The 17506-nt window shown below is 58.7% G+C and overlaps 1 protein-coding gene across 5 annotated transcripts in view; it reads left to right on the forward strand.

Annotated features, from left to right (window-relative positions):
* Window positions 1–17506, forward strand: part of APBA2 (amyloid beta precursor protein binding family A member 2) — an 85105-nt gene that overhangs the window by 22912 nt on the left and 44687 nt on the right. The window contains exon 3 of one of the 5 annotated variants that reach the window (XM_036012941.1): window positions 14281–14337. The exons of the other annotated variants lie outside the window; for them this stretch is intronic. The gene's annotated coding sequence lies outside the window, so the exon portion shown is untranslated. The remainder of the gene's footprint in view (window positions 1–14280; window positions 14338–17506) is intronic. 5 annotated transcript variants of the gene reach the window in all.

Consider the following 17506-nt stretch of genomic DNA (forward strand, 5'->3'; position numbering starts at 1 on the left):
TTGTGCGAGGAAGTGTGACTGGCCGCCCACTCCCAAACATGAAGCTGCGTTCATAGCAGTTACTTTGCGAGAAGGGGGGGGGGGGGCGCCAGCCTGCTTGGGTCTATGCAGAAAGAAGCTGGGTGAAGGCAGCAGCAGCAGGAGCTGACACTGAGGCCCAGAGGCTGGTCCCCACCTGTCCCAGGGGCCTCCACCCTGCCAGTGCAGCGTGAGGCTGCACCGGGGTCTAGGCCACCCCTTCAGGCTGGTCACGTTTGGGGGCTGTTTTCTACCTTTTGAAGCTTGTGAGGCTGGTGTGGGCTAGTGCTGAGCTGTCGGTACCAGGGGGTCTGGAGTCGCTGCTCCGGAGGTGAGACGAGGCCCTCTGTCCCTTCTGATGGGCCCAGCCCCCCCCCAAAGAAAGGCCCCCTGTCACTTTCTCCTGTTCTTATGTGGGCTGGTCTTATGTGGGTGGGTGGGTGGCGTCAGTCACTGGAGGAAGTGGGTGCTCTGGGGCAGCAGGACAGGTCCTGCTGAACCTCCTGTCCCACAGCCCGTGGCCTCTGGGTGGGGGGGGGGGGGTAGAGGGACAGCGCATCTGTGTCATTCCGGAGCTCCCGGGCTCCCGAGGAGGCCCAGGAACGGTTGGTGACAGGGTGGCGGCTGCTGAGTCAGAGTGGACATCATGCCTCCGTCCAGGAAAGCAGGGCCAATGCAGGGTGGGACCTTGCGTCCTTGTCCCCGAGCTGGCGCTGGTGCCAAGGGGTCAAAACCTCCCCTCACTTTCCAGGCAGCACTGCCCCTTCAGGAGGCCGCCCAGGAAGCGCTCCCGTTTTGCAGAGCTGGGGCGGGGGGTGACGACGGTTGGCGCAGCGTGCTGAGGGCGCTCCGCGTGCCGCAGGGGCCCACCGCTTCTCTCGGTTCCTGGAGCTCGGTGGCCTCTGAGGGTTCATCGGGACGTTGCCGTCTGCATTTGGCTTGGAGATGAAAGCGCTTTATGTTTATTCAAATTAGGAGTAATTTAAAATTACAATTTTCATCTTAATTGTATGTACTTGAGGATCCCACTTAAGTCTCTGGAAATAATTGCAGAGTAATATTTTGGGAAGTTCTACGAAAATGCACAGATGTTGCAGCGGAGGAAGGTTCCCGTGGGTGAGCCGCAGCCCCGACGGAGAGGGCGTCCGGGACAGGTGCGCCTTCCCGCCCCCGCCCAGCTCTGGGCACGGGGCCCCTTTCAACACCTCCCTTCCAGGGCGGGTGCTGCCAGGTCCCAGGAAACGGAGGTCGCACAGTCACTGCGGCACCACCAGTCTCTCTGCTCTGGTGCGGCATCTGCAGGGAGGCAGGGGAGTAAGGGAGGTGGGAGTAGCTGGGGAGGGGCCATGTTGGCAGGTTTCTGGAGGTTGCCCTGGTAGGGATGGGAGGCTGGGCTGGCAGACAGGGCAGCAGGTTCTCCAGGAGCTTTTCTGCAACCTGCAGCTCCCAGTGGGCCTGGGGGTCCTGCACAGCCCATAGAGCAGAGGGCACCGGCTTCTGTGTCCCTGCGAGGGCGCAGGCTCTGTGCCCAGAATTTGTGGGCATGGTGGGGGGCTGACTCATTGCAGAGGGGTTTAAACTCGGAGGGTTGCCCTCCCTGGGCACATCCCGGAGGAGTGCCGAGGGCCCCTTCCCTGCTCACGCACAAGACATGGGTGCCGGCCAGCCACTGGGTGGCCATGGGGCCTTGACCAGTGCGCCCTGGGACCTGGTAGCCCAGAGGGAGGGTCCCAAGGGGCTTTGTTGCCTCCCAGCTGTCAGTCCCAGGCGGTCCCCGCTGTCCCCTCCCTCCTGCCATCCTGCACAGCAGCTGAAGGGAGCCCGGGAAGAGGGGAGACCCTCAGCCTGCTTCCCAGGAAGGACCTGTGGGCTGCTGCTTGTGTCTTCCCGGGCCAGGGCCGTGACTCCCAGTGACGGAAGTGCTTGTGTCTTGAATTCGTGGCTCCATCACTCAGCCACACCCTCGACCCAGCTCAGGGGAGCCACGGCTGCACATCCCGGAGTAGAGAGGAAAAGCTGGACGAGCACTTTGCAGAGCAGGACAAACAAAACACTTGGAAGGTCAAAGGAGTATGTTTAGGTATGCAAAAAAATACGCCTGGACGCCCAGTTTAGGGAATCAGACGCACGGTTCACATCACCATGAACTTCCCGCTCAGCTCCGTAAAATGCACTGAAGCGCAGTTACTGTTTATTACTTGAGGGCACGTTCTGAAAGCTTTGCTCTGTGTCTTCGCCTAAATGATACTGTTTTGCATGTTGTCAGGCTCTATAAAAACCATCTTTTACTGTGTTCCTGCAACTTGAGTTTTCATTAACTGAGAACTTTTCCCTGCGTTTATCTTCTCAGCAATCCCGAGGAAGGCAAGAGTAACTATTTCTGTCGTTTGGATAGAGAACAGGAGGACTTACAGCAATAATGCGATTTTTTTTTCCTTAAAGGTTTTATTTATTTTTAGAGAGAGGGGAAGGGCGGCAGAAAGAGAAGGAAAGAAACATCCATATGTGGCTGCCTCTTGCGCACCCCCAACTGGGGACCTGGCTTGCAACCCAGGCACGTGTCCTGACCGGGAATCGAACTGGCGACCTTTAGGTTTTCAGGACAGTGACCAACAGTCAGGACTGATTTTTTTCCCCTAACTTCAAGGAGCTAACCAAAAAGGGCTCTAATTTGCCATCTTCAGAGCCCCAGTCCATGTGAACAGTGAGGTTTATTAGGGATGGGAAGACGGAACTGGTCTCTCGGTCACTTCTGCCCCTGTCCCCCCCTCCCTTCGCGGGGAGTCCCAGAGGCCTCCGTCCTGCTTGGCGGTCTGCAGGATCTTGGTAGGGCGAGGCCTCCTGCGGCTGGCTCAGGCCCCGCCCCCTTCACGCCCCGCCCTCCAGCATCTGTGCCCACATCCTCCACGCTCCCCCTGAGACTGGAAATAACACCCCCTGCTCACAGCCTCCCCCACCGCCGTTCCGCGGCAGATGCCACCCCTGGAGCCGCTCTCTGCGCCCAGCACCACTTCCCGCTCCAGCTGGGCCCTTTCCTGCACAGTCACGGACGGCACGTTTCTCTCCAGCTGAGGAAAGTGGGGAATGGTTCTTGCTCCCCTCTCCTCCTCCGCTGCTGGCTTTTTTTTTTTTTTTTAAATCTTTGCTGTACAACTTCTGCAAAGAGATGTCACTGCTGGTTCCTCCAGCTCCTCCCGTCCCGTTTGCTCTGAAACCTGCTTCACTTTGGTGAGCCTTTGGCCCCTCCTCAGACACCCTCCTCAGCAAGGTCACTGAGCACCTGCAGGGTGTCTGAGCCAGCAGTCAGGTCTTGGCACCCCCCTCCCGCCCCTCGCACTTGACCCATCCGAACATGTGTCTGCTGGCTTCCCCAGGAAATGCTTCTGCCCTTACCTAGGATTTCCCTTCCACGTCACTCGCACCCCTCAGGGACCTGTGATTGCTGGCTTGTCCCCAAGGTCAGTTCGGGGACCTCTTCTCCATGTGAGCCACGCCCACGCCCTTGTTGATCTCCATTCTCGTCTCATTACATCCGCCCATCCATATGCTGAGGGTCCCAAATGTATATCAGCACAGACGTCTTTCCCGAGCGCCAGACTTGTGTGTCGAACTGCCCACGGGATGCCCCCTCCCCGGAGGTCTGATGGACGTCCCCGTGCTTCCGGTGCCAAGCCGTCCCCTCCCAGGCCCCTCCCAGCACTGGTTTCCCGACTCATTAAATGCCAGCCACATCCCTCAGCTGCCTGGACCGGACTCTGAGTCAGCCACCTGCGCCGCCTGCCCTTTCCCCCTTGGATGTCTCATCAACACCCGTCCCCCCCCCAATGTCCTGCTTCTACCCTGACCCCACCCCTTCCCACCCAGGCCTGTGTCCACTCAGCAGCTTTAACACTTAAGTCGCGCCTCCGTCCCAACCCCCCAACACCCTGTCTCTCTTACAGTACAAGCTGGAAGCCCCTGGGCTTCATCCGTTAACTCTGGCCTGCTCATTGACTCTGGCCTGCGCCCCCTAGCGGGGACGCCTGAAAGCTTGGGGGCTCTACAGGCCTCATTCAGCTCCAGGATCCCGGTTGGCACACGGCGTGCAGAGCCGCTCTCGCACGGCCCGGCCCGGCTGGCACAATGGCAAGCTACCCTCGAGGGCAGTCCGGCCCTCGCTGGCCTCGCCCTGGTCCTGGCCGCACCTGGACAAAGCCAGGTCGCTTCTTGCTCCATCTGCTCTAATGTCACAACGCCCAAACCTATCCAGGCCTCGGCTGCTTGTGGATGTCCACACGGAGCGGTCCCTCACACTGGCCCCCACACTGGCGTGCACGTGGACACTGTGTGGTTGCCGGGTTTCCCGCAGAGCGAGCCTGCCGGAGCCCCAGCCGCCCCACCCGGCACCCCATGGTGGGCTCAGCCCCCCGGGCCGTCCTGACTTTGCTTACCTGTGCGGCCGTGTCGCAGTGACTAGAGAGCCTAGCGTTGCAGGTCTTTGTAGGACATCTCGATTTTAAAAGCACGTTAAAACATACATTTCCCTTAAAAAGCACATTTCACTTCACTACCTAGGAGGAAGATACATTGTAGATCTCGAACAGAAGTTTCAGGACACCGTTTTTATACTCGCTAGAGCTGACGCATTCTGTACAGGGTCCGACTTCATTGCGAAAGTTCTGGTCGCTGCCCAGTAAATGCACCTCATGATTCACCTGCAGGTCCCTGGCAGCCTGTGGGCCGTGGCTCCCCTGCCTGCTACAGGTGACACTACTACCCAGGCTGGAGAGAGCCCCCGTCTAGCTCAGGTCACACAGTGCACCTGCCGAGGAGCCCAGACCGCGGCCCCGACCTCTGATTTCCATCCTGTGGCTTTTTTTGGCTCATAATCAGTTTGGATGATGGTGCCAGTGTGGCTTCTTTAAGCTGCCCCAGGGGGAACGGCAGCTGGAGAAAAACGGCATGGCAGCCGCCCACCGGCCCTATTTAGGGAAACGCACCTTTTCTGGGACGAGCTCTCCTGGGTAATTGAGAGGGTCTAAGAAGCTGGTTGCATAGTCACTGATTCAACTGCAGATGACAATGAATAAAACATAAAATAGGCGATTCCGTCTGCAGAAGCAGGTGAGCTATTTGAGGGAGCAAGTATATTCCCCGAGGAGACACCCAGGGGCCTCGGGAGGCGCCAGCCCTAGCAGAGGCAGGAGCGGCTCCCTGGCGGTGCCCCAGGGGCAGAGCTGCAGTGCGGGGGAGGGGCCACGGCCGCCCACCCGCTAGGCGGGCTGTCCCCAGGCTGGGAGGGAGCACCGCGGGGCTTGGCCCATGTCCTCTCTGCACCAAACCGTCCCCAGGCCTGTGCTCCTGCTGTCCCGCAGGCGGGAGTTAGAGGAGCTGAGATGGTGTGGGAGCCTGTGAAAGCCATCTGTAGACTGTTTTTTTCTTAAAGATTTTATTTATTTATTTTGAAAGAGAGGGGAAGGGAGGGAGGGAGAGAGAGAGGGGGGGGGAGAGAGAAACGTCAGTGTGTGGTCGCCTCTCGTGTGCCCCCTACTGGGGACCTGGCCCACAACTCAGGCCTGTGCCCTGACTGGGAATCGAACTGGCGACCCTTTGATACATAGGCCAGCACTCAATCCACTGAGCTACACCGGCCAGGGCTACCTTGCATTTTCCTAATGACTAATAACATCAGACATCTTCCCACAGGATTATTTGCCATCTGTGTATCCTCTTAAGTGAAATACCTTTTGTGCCTTTTACACATTTTCCAATTAAATTTTTTTTGTTAATCTGAGGGTTCTCACGTATTCTAATTGCATGTCCTTTTGTTGGGTATATAATTCACAAATGTTTTCTCCCTGCCTGGAATTTGTCTTTCCTTTCTCTGGACATGACCTTCGTCAGACAGAAGCTTTTAATTTCCACGAGGTGCAATTTATCAGCTTTTTGTGAATACGCTTTTGGTGTCAAGGATAAGAACTCTTTGCCAAAACCTGTGTTTCAAAGTTCTATGATTTTTTTCTAAAAGTTTTAGGTTTTATATTTAAGTCCATGATACATTTTGAGTTAATTTTGATGTTAGGTGTGAGGCTTAGGTCAAAGTTAATTATTACTTTTTTTTTTTTTTTTTGCCTGTAGATGTTCAAATGCTCAGCACCGTTTATTGAAAAAGCTCTATCCCCCATCCACAGAATTGTTTTTGGTCCTTTGTCAAAAATTAGTTGGGCATATTTGCGTGCATCGATTTTCCTGCGTTCTCTATTGTGTTGCATTGATCTGTGTGTTTATTTCTCTGCCAATTCCACACTCTTTTTATAAAAAAAAAATCCTCACTTGAGGATGTTTGTTGATTTTTTTAGAGAGAGGAAGGGAAGGAGGGAGGGGGCAGTGGGGGGGGGGAGGGGGGAGAGAGAGAGGGAGAGAGAGAGGGAGAGAGAGAGAGAGATAGAGAGAGAAACATCCATGTGAGAGAGAAACATCGATCAGTTGCCTCCCGTACGTGCCCTGACCAGGGATCGAACCTGCAGCCTTTTGGTGTGCGGGATGATGCTCCGACCCACTGAGCCACCCGGCCAGGGCCCCCCAAGGCTCTTGATTACTTTAAATGTACAGCGATTATGCCTTCATATCAGGCAGAGTGCTTTCTCCCACTTTATTCTTCTGTTCCAAAAATATTCGGATACCATAGGGCTTCCATCTTTTCCCGTTAATTTTAGAATGCTTGTCTGTAGTCACCAAGAAAACCTGGCTTCTGGAAAACCGTCGTGACTGATTAATTGGCCTGGAAGGCACTTAAAGATCCCCTGACCCAGAGGGCTGCCTTCTCGTTCAGAAATACCCGCCGTCTCTGTCGTGCGCTCCGGTGATCTGGGCCTCACCCCACCCCCAGATCCTCGGAGCCCCACGAGCTCCTGGGAGGGTCCTGTTCTCTCATGCCCAGTTTCGGGGCCTCGCACGGCGGTGTGCTTGCTTTCCAGCTTTTCCCGACACGCTCTCCTCCAGAGTCTCCTCTCGCCGACTGGAAACACCCAGACTTGACTTGGACTTTTCCCACGGAGGCTGGTGTGGGGTGTGGACGCCCCAGGGTCTGCGGTGCTGGAACGGGTGGGCCCTAGGAGGGCTGTTCCCTCAGTGACTTTCTCCCCCAGCAGCACGTGGAGAAGCCACATGTCACCCTGGGTGGGCTGGTGGGGCCTGGCCTGGGGCCAGCTTTGGGGCAGCTGAGCTCCTTCACCCCCCAGGTGGGGGACAGCCCTCCAGGATTCCCAAGACAGAATCCTGCATCCTACTGGGAGCCCCATGGCTGGGGGGATGTGGGCCCAGGGCACTCGTAGGAAGGGGCCCCACTCCAGGCCAGGGTCTGAGCGGTGTGCAGAGGCCCCTGGACACCCGGGCACCCACCTCCCACTGGGTTGCTGAGCCTGCTCTCAGAGGCGCGGCATTTGGGGAGAGCAGGCAGGCTGTCCTCGGGCCAGAGCCTGGCTGCTGCGTCATGGGTGCACGGGTGGCCGTGTGGGGGTGCAGGCTCAGAGAACGGGACCCTTCCTGGGTGCCGGTGCTGGGCCTGGGCCTGGGGTGTTCCCTCTGAGGGGCTGACCATGAGCAGGAGACAGGTGTGGGCATCACCGGGGATCTGTGCTGGGGGCGTGGTGGAGAGCAAGTAGGTAGTTTCAGGCTTGGTAACCAGAGCTGGCCTGCATCTGCCATGCAGAACCTGCCAGTGCCACATTGTGCCCCAGCGCAGCCCCTCACTGTCCCCCTCACACAGGGGGACATGAGGCCCAGGTCTGCTGAGTCCTGAATCAGCGTCCCCGGCTGGCCTCCCGGCGTGGCCTCTGGCCGTGGTTTCCACCCTAGGGCGTCAGCTGTTGTCCTGAAAGCCGGGGAGGGGCTGAGGAGGCCGTGGGGGCCCAGCACAGGGTGGGGACACTCTGGTCACAGCACGCAGACAGAGGCGGGGCTCAGGCTGGGTCTTGGGCTCAGAAGCCCTGGAGAGTGGGAGGGGCCCTGGGATTGTGGTGGCCACTGCGGCGGGGGCGCTGAGGGACAGGGTGACTTTGGGATCGTGTGTGAGCTGGGGCTCGACTGGCCAGGAGAGGAGGAGGCGGCAGAGGGAGGCCCTCGGGCATCCTGGTCGTGGGTGGCTGAGCACAGCCTCCCGGTCCACATCCCGCCTTGCACAGTGGCAGCCGAGGATGGTTGGGCACGGGCTTCTGCCGCCCCTGCACCACTAACACTGTCCCACTGTCCCCTCCCCACTCATGTTCATCCCCACCCTCCCCCTCCTGCCCTCGAGGGCCAGCGGAGAGCTGTGGTCTCGGCAGTCCTTTTCCCAAGAAGTCAAGGTCAAAAGGAGGATGCTAAAAGGGTGGCTTACGCTCCCCTGTCACCTCAAACGGTGTTGTTATTTGTTGTTTTTTTTTTCAAGGAGAGCAAGCCCTGGCTGGGTGACCCAGTTGCTTGGCATTTTGTGCCGCACACCAAAAGGTTGGGGGTTCAATTCCCAGCCAGGGCACGTGCCTAGGTTTCATGTTTGATCCCCTGCCAGGGTGTGTGTAGGAGGCAACCAATACATGTTTCTCTTGCACATCAGTGTCCTCCTCTCTCACTCTCTCTCTCTCTCTCAAATCTATGAGCATGTCCTAGGGGGGAGGATATTTAAAAAGAAAAAGGAAACTGCGCTTGGAATACGTCAGGCATCACTGTCGCTTCTGAGGTCACTGCAGGGCAAGAAAAGTGATTGTTTCCATTAAGTTGGATGTGGGACACAGTCCTTTCTGAGCGAGTAAACGGAGGCCCGCAGCTCACGTGGTGATATTCTGGGTGTCGGCTCTTAAAGAGGATTGAAACTAAGTTGTCTTAACCGTCAACGGTTCCGTGGGGCTTCTTCAGGGCTGACAGAGGTCGGCTCGGCCGGACCTCCCTGGGTCCCAGACTCGGGTCAGCGGACTTGGGCCAGCTCACCTACCTCTAAGAACTGGAAGGCGCCCTTGCCGTTTCTGGAACCCGCAGGAAACAGACAGGCGGGTGGACAGACACACGGACGTGGTGTGGACCAGGCCCTGGCTCCCAGGCAGCCCCACCCTTGCCCGATGGCCTCGGGGCGGGAAGGGCAGTGCAGGGGTGGGCCACCCTGGGGCTGCTGCGCCCCACCTGGCCCCACACCCACCCGCCTGCCAGGCCCACCAGGACGGCCTCTCTGCCACAGGCCCACGCTGCCTGAGCCCCAAAAGTCTCCCTCGTTCCGTGGGTAACTGGAGTTGGTCCCTGCGTCCCCGAGGGGAGCAGCCACCCCCAGTCACCCACAGGGGTGACACGTAGGCCTGTCCTGTGTGTCCCCGTCTCACTGTCCACCATTTGGGGCGGCCAGCCAGGCTGTTGACCTGAACCAGGTCTTTTGGATTAAATTTTTACCTTAAAATATTTGCTCTACATGGGAAGGTAACCAGAATAATACGTACCCACAACCTGCTCAAGGTGGAGACGGTTACTGCCTCGGTTCTCCTCCTGTGTGACTCGGTGGTAGAAAACAGTCAACATTTATGATCTTGTGCATAGATCTGCTGGGTGAGGGGTCCTGGAGCAACTCTGAGGGATGATCCTGGCCAGGGCTGGGGCCGAGACCCAGGCCAGGGCCACCATCGGCTGAGGGCAAGGCCGGGGGTTGGAGGGACCACGTGGAGATGGGCTTCCCAGTGCTGTTGGCAGGGGCCTCTGCGGCGCCTGCGCCAAGTGCGCTCTCCGTGGTGCTGACCGAGCATCCGCATGAGGCGGCCGCAGTGGCTTGTGTGACCCGCTCCCCCCAGTCCCACCTCGCCACTTCCGTCTTACCCTGTCGCCTACAATCACGTTGCTGCGTCCAGCCCACCACCCAGGAGAGGGGGGCGTCCACCTCCACGTTTTGAAGGCAGCGTCCGAGAACTTGTGGACGCGTTTTAAGGTTTTTCTTATTCACTGATTTCAGAGGGCCACCAAGGTGGACAGCATCCGTGCCACATGTTCTGTGATGGGTGCTGCTTCACAGAGGGGCCCTTCGGTCCTCCCAGCGCCACTGTGAGGCCGTGGAACCCCCATTTCGTAGATGGGGACACTGGGGCACCGGCAAGTCACTCAGGCCGCACAGGAAGTGCAGGAGCCGGCGTGCGACCCCGACGCTCGGTCAGCACCGCGGAGAGCTCCACACGCTGGGCGCCTAGGCTGTGCTGGTGGAGAGCGGGGAAAGACGTTTACAATAATACACGCGCCACAGGAAGGCTCGGACTGATACATAAGGAGATCCAACAATGGCATGAAGGGTATGAGGTGGTCATGCGTAGACTAATAAGTACATGGAAGAAAGGGGGGCGTGCCTTACTATCCCCACTTGGGAAAATGATTCGGCCGCTTCCAGTAAGTTTGAGGAGGTGTGTGCGCTGTCCCTAACAGTTCTGACCCTTGACACATGTTCTGGGCACCTCTGGCTCTCGGCCACATACAGACACACACAGGTGCCCCTCATGGCCTTGGTTGTGGCGGCGAGAAGCTGGGAACCGTGGGAACCCCCAGCGATGGAACGCAGCAGCTGTGTGGTCCTGCAGAGAAACAGCACCCAGAGGTGAAAAGGTCCCAGCTGCAGCTGGGTGTTCACACGCGTAAATCTCACAAGGGTAACACGAGGGGGGAAAGGGCAAGTTTTGGAAAAGCACATGCAGTTCGATATCACCGGCACTGTTGCAGAAGTAACGGGTGCAGGCAAACCCACAAGCACGGCGAGTTACAAACACGCCGAACCACAGCCAGAGTTACCCGTGTGGCGGGGGTGGGGGGGGACAAGGGGTGCGGTCCGCCAGGGGCTTCGACTCCCCTGGGAGTTGTGAGGGTGTCAAACGCGTCCGTAGGCACTGGCTGGGTAGCTCGGTTGGTTGAGGCATCATCCTGATGCACCAAGGTTGGGGGTTCGATCCCCAGTCAGGGCACAAACAAGAATCAACCAATGGGTACGTCAGTAAGTGCGGAGACCTACGTCCTTATTTTCCAGCCTGGAGATGGATACAGATGGGGAGATTATTCCCCAAATGACCGTGCATCACCAGAAGAGCAGGCCCTGGGTGTGGGGGGGTGTTGAGAGGGACAGGGGACGTGACCTGGCCCCCGATGCCTCCCGAGTGGGGGGTGGGGGGTTGGGGACGTGTCCTCCTGGGCAGGAGGTGTGGCCGGGCCATCTCGGCTGGGAAAAGCCCCATGTTCCGAGCCCTGTTTGCCTTTCTGGGTTAGGCAGGGAGGGAGCAGACCTGTGAGGTGGGGAGACCCCAGGGGACCCCAAAGGGCCTTTTCCTGTCTCTGAGTTCACGTAGAGACACAGGCCGTCAAACCCACGCAGCCCTGCTGGAACCAAGGGGTCTCGAGAGGCCGGGAGAGGGCGCTGCAGCCCAGAAAAATCCTTTTTTTCTTTGGAGAGAATGAAAAGTGGTGCTGGGCCCGGGTGGTACTGCCCTTGGCCTTGAGTTACACTTCTGCTGCCGCCTCCATTGCCTCAGGGAAATTGGAGACAGACGCGCTTGCCAAGAATGCTAATAGAGGGCGGAGGACAGGGACCCAGAGCCCCGATTCCCCTGCTGGCCACCAGGGGCGCTGTGGGATGCCTGCCGATACACAGACACGTCAGGGCCGCGTGTGAACTGAGCTCAGAGGTGGGCCTGGAAGAGCGTTGTGTAGGGGGCGGCGCTCTGCTGTCCTCCCAGAGCGGGCCGAGGACTCCGTGCGTTTGCAGGGGGCTTCCGAAGCGTGGGGGTTGCTGGGGCTACAGATGAACGGGACTCTGTCCTTCCAGGGGACCTACAGATGGAGGGTCCCAGGGAGCAGCAGGCAGGCCTCACAGGGCAGGGGAGCCTGCCACGCCCACAGACCGGCTCGGGGCTCTGGAGGACGAGGGAGGAGCTGGACTCCTGGGCAGGTGGGTGTGCTTGTGAGCGCTGGGAGGTCCAAGCTTCCGGGCTGGTCCCTGCTGCCCTGCTTGGTCATGGCCGCCCGGAGCTCTGGACAGTTGCCCAGAGAGGACAGTGTCTTTTGGTCTGACCCGCTGGAGCCTGCGGGCGGAGGACGCATCTGAACCTGCAAGAATTTGTATGAGTTCGCTTGAGCCAAACTGTTTGCCGGGAAGCAAAACAGCTCAGTGGGTTGAGAACATGCCCCAGAGACCAGGAGTTCTGCACCTGATTCCACACGTCAGAGTTGAAGGGGACGGCGGAAGGGGTTACGTGAAACTGGTGATGGGGGAGGGGGGCGGGAGAGAGCAAAGCGGGAAGCCTCTGAGATTGGGGGAGAGGTAAAGCGGGCGCACAGGGCCTCTCTCATGTGGGTGGGTGCAGGACCGTTGACAGTTGGCGTCTCCAGCACGTAGAGATGGTGTGCGGGGGACCAGGTGACAGCGAGGGGCCCCGTGGTCTCCGCTCTGTGGGGAGGCTGTGCCCTAAGGGGTCTGGGAAAAGGAGATTCCCCTGACATTGCAAAGGCGTGTTACCGTGTTAGCACAGATGCAAAAAGACAGTAGCCAGGCTCGCTTAAGGTAAAGGTTGAGTCCTTGCCGGTGTGGCTCAGCGGGATTGGGCGTCCTGCAAACCAAAAGGTCGCAGGTTCGATTCCCAGGCAGGGCATATGCTTGCCTGGGTTGTGGGTTCAGTCCTGGTTGAGGCGCATGCAAAATGCAACCGATCGATGTTTCTCTCCCCTCTCCCTAAAAATAAAATAAAATCTTAAAAAAATAAAAGGTGAAGATTGACCACTGTCAGGGGAGATACGGGCCTAGACAGGGCTCTCTGCCATGACTCTGGCTTTAGGTAGGAAGTTTTCATGTCAGACGGTCTTGTGCGGTTCCCTTGGTCCCTGAGTTGGTGAGGCCGCCGCCCAGGCCTGCCTTGAGCTGGTCGGGTCTGGCCCATGGCCCCACTTGCAGCCACAGGGTCCCAGCGCTGACTTGTGCCCGAGGGAGGAGTTGAGGTTTCATCTCCTGGCTCCCCAGGTAGCAGCATTCTTGTCCCTGGATGCAACATTTGGCATCTGCACTGCGCCAGTGTGGGTGTCGGGGGACTCCCCCAAATTCCGTAGTTAAAAACTCCTGCTGGAAACGTCTGTCCAGGGACACAAGAGTGATTGTCGGGCTCTGCTTGGCAGGTGACAACCCAGAGTCTGTTGTGTGCCTGGGCCGATCACTGACACGCTGCCGGGCCCTGTGACGTGGGCCCAGATGAAGGTGGACTTCCCGACAGGCACAGCTGTGTGTGAGGTGCTCTCTGCTGTTGTTCCCGGCAAATGAGCCCCCGGGTTTGAAAGGAGCCCCAGATTCCTCCCTGACTTACTTGTCTTCAGGCGAGTGGGGGGCAGAAGAGATTCTGGGGTGTGATATTTAAGACCAGTGAGTCCCTCCCTTCTTTTATTTTTTAAAGATTTTGTTTATTTTTAGAGAGAGGGAGGGAGGAAGAGAGGGAGAGAAACATCAATGTGTGGTTGCCTCTTGTGTGCCCCCTACTGGGGACCTGGTCTGCAACCCAGGCTTGTGCCCTGACTGGGAATTGAACCAGTGACCTTTTGGTTCGCAGGTCAGCACTCAGTCCACTGAGCTACCCTAGCTGGAGTCCCCCTTCTTGCACTGCCCCAGGCTTCCTGTTCTTCTGCTGCTGAGCCCTGTGAACCCCTGCTCCAGCCCTCGGCCTGACCTTGAACCCTCCAGTCCACTGGCCTGTCCCTCCAGCAGGCGTTGGCAAAGCACTCTCTGTCTGAGAGAAGTGTGGGTCCCCACAGCCTCTCCTGTGTTCTCTTCGTGAAACCGCCTGGTCCGAGAGGCAGGGTGGGCTGCGAACCTGGACAAACCTGGACGGGGCAGGAGAGGGGCCCTGCCCTTCCCTTCTCCCTCTCCCGCACCCCCTCCAGCCCCCAGCGGTGCACCCTCCTCTGTCTGAATGTGTCCCCAGACACCGACTCTGTCAACCAGTGGGGTCAGGCTTTGTCCTGGGGACATGAATATTCATGAGGACTTGGAGGCGCTTTGTTGAAACGCTGGGTAGCCTCTCCCCCCTCTGCCTCCCTTTATTGACTCAAGGCGGTGTCCTCAGGCAGTAATCTCGCATGAGCGAATGGCCAGAGCAACAATTTAACGGTTTGTATTCGGGTGATTCCGGGCCACCCCGTTGGAATTGTCCTCCGCTCACCTCTGCAAAGTGGTGCGCTTACTCGTGAAGGAGGTCTCTGTGCACCTGTGCCCCTTCCGGGACACCAGTAACTTTCTCTCTTTGTTCTGTTTTATTCCAGAGAGATTCCATCCCCGGGAGGCCTTCCCCGACAGCCCCGAGCCACGCGGCGTCTTCGGTGAGAAATGCAAGCCTCGCCTGGCGTGAGGAATGGGATTTTTGTTTTGTTTGTTTGTTTTCTGGAGCGACACTGCCCTTCAGGTGGGCGGGGCGGTCCCCACCGTTATTTCCTGGGAAGCCGTGTGTGTGTGTGCGCACTTCAGGGCTTGCCTGACCGCTCGCTGGGCGTCTGAGGCCGGGGTTGGATCCTCAGCCGAGGGCCCGGTGAGCCCTGGGCACCCCAGCACCCCAGGATGACAGCAACATCCCCCCACCCCTCCTCCTTACCCCACTGCTTCTGCAGATCAGTCTCCTCCCTGAATTCGTGTTGGTGTCATCCCACCCAGGTTCCTATATCAAAAGCAGGTCCCTGTCTCCAGCGGTAGGTGCCAGTGGACGCCTCTCACTAACAAATTCCGGCCGCATTGTCAGTGTGCCGGAAGTCCACCACTGAGAAGTGACTGGGGCCCTGAGCGGAAGGTGGTGACTTTGGTTAAAAGCTTTCCTGCGCTTCTCAGGGATGAGGGGCGGCCCGTGTGGCTGCCACCCTGTGGGTGAGGCTGCACCGTAACCCCGTTGCACCGACCCACCTTCAGTGTTTGGCTTTTCCTCCTGCCCCGGGAGGGCCTGCGGGAGCAGATGTGTGCGGGTCTCTGCAGACGGCAGAGAGCCCCGTCCAGAGGAGACCGGCGGGGGGTGGGTCGGGACTGCAGATGAATGGATCCATTCCTTCTTGGGCCAGAGACACCCCGGCAGCTTGGTGGTGGGCCAGTGCGGACTGTGGGCATTTGAGGAAGAAGTGAGAAGGCCTGGCCAGGTGCCCGGAGCAGGCTGGAGCTTCTGACGCGGCCCGTGGGTTCTTCTGCATCCGGGGGAGGAAGCGTGGTGGATTGGAAGGGGGGACAGTGGGCAGCGGTCATCTGTTTCACTAGCTGGTTCCGAGTCTCTGCTGTGTCCAGGTGGCCGCCCGCACTCACTGTGCCGTGCCCGGGTTGGCATGCCCTGCCAGCACACCGGGCAGTGGCCTTGTCACAGATGTCCTGGGTGGGTTCTGGGTGGCTTTGGGGTCCAGGGCACACGCATGAGGCCCTGGAGAGATGTCAAGCAGCCAGCCCCGCGCAAGGCAGGATCCACAAGAATTGGTGATTTCTGATGCATTCAGGCAAAAGTATAAAGGAGCGTTTTCCGGTCATCAGTTTTTGAAGTTAGTGAATTTATTTCCGTGCTCTCCGGAAGGCCTTTCCATCCCGTCTGATTCTGTTTCGAGTCGTGAACATCTTTCGGCCTCAAGTGCATCAACCAGCCTCGGCGGTGGAAACGCTCACGCGTTCCGGGGGGTCCTGGGAAGGGAGGGGGTTCTCTTGCAAGCGGCAGGAAGGCAGGCTGGTGAGGGAGCCGCCCCTCGTGGGCAGCGGTCTCACTGGGGACAGTGCAGTTCTGGTGCCCGGGGAGCCCGGGCTCACACTGCCACCCCGAACCTCCCACCGCCCTGAAGTCGACCTCTCCACGTTGTCCCCGAGGGGACCAGGGAGTGCTGAGATCTGGAGCGTGTGCCCGGTGTCCCTCCCGGGGGGCGTCGCATATGGCCAGCAGTGGTGTCCACACAGCCCTCATCATCAGGGCTGTGGGGTTGATTCCTTGTCCGAGGATTTCTCTCCCCCTTGAGAGACAAAGCTCATGGGCCGCCCTCGTTGGGGGCCCCCCCAGGACACTGAAGCCACGCTGCAGCCTGGCCGGCACCTCCCTGCCTGACCGCTGGGCTCTCGGAGGGCCGTGTGCACACCTGCCCGTGAGCCAGCCTGCGCGGCCTCTGGTCTGGGGCCTCGAGTGTGGGTGTGCGGGACAGGGCATCTGTGGTCACCCCGGGGCCCTGGCTGCTTGCAGTTCTGGAAGGCCGCTTGTGGCGTCTGAAGTGGGGCTTGTGATGTTTTGGGGGGTGGTTGTGAGAACGAACCACATGGTGAGTGAGACGTGTACAGCCCGCCGTAGCGCCCCCAAACCATTAGTTCCCTTCCTCGGAGGAGGAGGAGACAGGACGTGAAGCTGGCCGTTGAGGTTTGCATCCGGACGTGGTGCCTGTGGTTGCAAATGCTGGAAAGTCCCTGCTCTGCTGCCTAAGTTTTTTTCCCTCGGTTGCACATTAGGAGAGAAAAAACTCACCACCGACACCTTTTGTTTTGTTTTGTGTTTTTTTTTGTTACAAAAAGAAAATGTGTTAAGAAAATAGCCCCACAAGCTGCTACTAGGCAGAGCCCGGCCTCGTTGGTGTGATTCAAGGGAAGGAGGTCAGCCGTTCCCGGATGCGGCTTTTTATGAATGGCGTTCAGACCTAATTAATTCCCTCCCGTTCTGAGTAGCGGCGACAGGAGTGTCGGAGCCGGCATTCTCACGCCGGGTCCCATGGGGTCCCAGGAGGGGCCCGTGGGCCCAGGAGCCCATGTGCGGCTCAGGCCGGGACCCATGGTCCGTATGAGAGTCTGGAGCCCCCTGGGAGAGGCCGCGGGAAGTTCTGCAGGGGAGTGACCCAGCTACGGCTCACCCATCATCTTCTGAACCTATTCAACCTCTTCTCTTATTTACTGATTTTTAGAGAGAGAGAGAGAGACAGAGAGATCTGTTTGTTGTTTCACTCGCTGATGCACTCACTCATTGGTTGCGTCCTGCATGTGCCCTGACGGGGGATCGAACCCATGACCTTGCTGCAGCAGGACAGCGCTCTAACCACTGAGCAACCCGCCCAGGGCCCATGCTGCGTTTCACCACACGTGCTCCTGGAACCCGAGGAGATGCCGACTGAAGTCGGAAAGATTCTTGTACCGTAGCTGGTACGAGGGCTGGTTGCTAAGCAACGTGCATGGCAACCCTGGGTCTCCCAGGGCGATGCTGCTGGGGTCTCCGCTTGGCCGAGTGCACAGCAGAGGGTCCTTCCCATGCCGTCTAGGGCTGCTACAGGCCCACTCCTTTCTTGCATGACAAGCCACTTAATGTCTGTCAGTCACTGGGCACATTTCCAGGGGAGGACCCCCAGACAGCCCCGAGGCCCCGCCCTGCTTTGCTGGGAAAGTGGCTTTGCCACCTGATGCCTCTGTGGTTTCGTCCAATGAAGGATGGCAGGAGGGACCAGGGAGCTGCGTTCCGTGGGGCAGAGTTCAGTTGTGCAGGGGAGGAGCCGTCTGGGTTTGGATAAT

Source organism: Phyllostomus discolor, chromosome 12 (genome assembly GCF_004126475.2).
Source record: "Phyllostomus discolor isolate MPI-MPIP mPhyDis1 chromosome 12, mPhyDis1.pri.v3, whole genome shotgun sequence".
NCBI classification, from domain to species: domain Eukaryota; kingdom Metazoa; phylum Chordata; class Mammalia; order Chiroptera; family Phyllostomidae; genus Phyllostomus; species Phyllostomus discolor.